General features: G+C 45.0%; 1 protein-coding gene across 1 annotated transcript in view; it reads left to right on the top strand.

Annotated features, from left to right (window-relative positions):
* prdm1b (PR domain containing 1b, with ZNF domain) overlaps window positions 1–1,987 on the top strand; it is a 12,082-nt gene that overhangs the window by 1,278 nt on the left and 8,817 nt on the right. The gene's annotated exons all lie outside the window — the stretch shown is intronic.

Genomic DNA, 1,987 nt, shown 5'->3' with positions numbered 1-1,987 from the left:
GTAGCTGTGGACATGAGGCTGCTGGCAGCTTGAGGTCAGAGGCCTTTCTATGTCTTCTGGCCACCTTAACTTCCATTATGTCACCCTTATGTTTCTACCATTGTGCAGCTTCTTTGCACTTCTGTTTCACACATGTAATAATGCACTCAGGATACAAATATAGACACACGGAGTAACATGTCAAGGATTAGCTTGGCATTCAGCAGGGGATCTTATAGCATCAAAACTTACCGCCTGTCTCTTTTTTTTTACAACTATGCCTATCCTATTTACCTCATCATCTCCAACTCAAGTGAGTCAGGAAGAGCAAAGACAATATGCCTGAGCTATTTCAGTCAGCTGACTTTCAGTGCAGTACAATCTGGTATCTGCCTGGACATGTCGTTGCAAAGCACTGTAATCATGTCTCCAAGCAAGGTTTTAAAAAGGAATTTGTACTGTGACTAAAAAGCGAATCATCATCATAAAACGTTAGAGTAATAGGTGTCACACTAAGCCTACTTGTTTAGTTGCTCTTGACGCTCAACATTCTGATGCTTGCAGAGGCCTTCATTGCCCCCTTCCTCTTTCTGTCCTGACCTAGGCAACACTTTCTACCGTCAGTTGTCTTCTCTTGTTCTCATACATTCATCTCTTCCTCCTCTCTATGTAGCATTAATTGGTGCAGGAATAGAAAGTCATGCAAACTGAGGTGCTAAAAATCACTTTGAGGACTAGTTTCAAATCCCCAGCCCTTGTTATCCGGCTACACATCTTACAAACACTTCTAACACTCACACTTGATGCAGCTAAACTTGATTTTGACATTTGCTTGCAGTACTCACATGCAGCAGGGCTGTCTGACCAATTGCAATTGTAAAAATGTAATTGGAATGTAAATGTCTAATATCCACATTAATCACTTCATGGCAAACTGTTAGATGTGAGCATATGTGATCAGTGAGTCAAACAGATATCATATGAGACATTAAAACAAGCACAAGCACACATTTACATAATTGCAAGTAATCTGTTTTGCTTAAACTGGCCTTTGTGGTTTCCCTTCCTAGAGAAGGTGTCATGTGAATCATTCTCCTTGACTGGCTAAAGCTGGAATATTAATTTCCTGTTAAAACACAGCCGCTCTTTTGTGTGGGTTGGTGGGACATGAGGGCGCATTCATGTGTTAACTTAAATGTAAGGCACAGTTCACGCAGTTATCAGTAAGGCTCAGAGGGAAGGCCTTTTTCACACAGGTGAGTGTATGGTGCACTTGTGTCGGTTTGGGAGATGAGTGAAATTTGGATGAAAACTGAGAAAGTAGTCAACTCACATCAGTGGTATTATCATAATGCGCATCCACACACTTGCCCAGCACCTGTTCGGCTACCAGAAGATTGTTGGGCTCGCTTGTCTTTCTATTTCTCGAACTTTCTCAACACTTTTTCTAAACCTCGTTGTAGTCCCGAAGTGTGCCAGCAAATGCAAGAAAGGGTGAAGGGGACACGTGGCAGATGGGGCGTTAGCAACGAGTGCCAGTAAGCTAGGAGAGAGGAAGCATAGGGGATGGGAGAAGCTGGGGAGAGGAGGGTGTGTTGGGGGGATTTAGGTTAAAACCAGATGATTAACTTTCGTTGGGGGCCAGGCCGCCAGCCAGGCCTCAACCTGGCAGGCGCACAAGCTATTTCGAGAGAGTTAAGAAAAGATCAGGGATTGGGGGAAGGAAAAAGAAAAGGAGGGAGCTCAGTAGTGTCATAGCGTGGGTCCATTTAAGAACGCCCATCCTCCTTTATTTCTTCTGTTTTTCAACAACCCCCCCCCCCAACCTGGCTGAACTGGGCGGTTAAGCAACAGCGCCGGCCACAGCGATTTGTTAGTCACGCAACGCCAGAAAAGCACAATGTCCCTGTCACACTGGTTCATCACACCCAGGAATCACCTCACTTGCCTCCATGGCCGCTTGACACACACACACACACACGCACACACACACACACACACGCACACG

This window comes from Etheostoma spectabile, chromosome 14 (assembly GCF_008692095.1).
Source record: "Etheostoma spectabile isolate EspeVRDwgs_2016 chromosome 14, UIUC_Espe_1.0, whole genome shotgun sequence".
NCBI lineage: Eukaryota > Metazoa > Chordata > Actinopteri > Perciformes > Percidae > Etheostoma > Etheostoma spectabile.
This window is presented reverse-complemented; position numbering and strand designations above follow the sequence as displayed.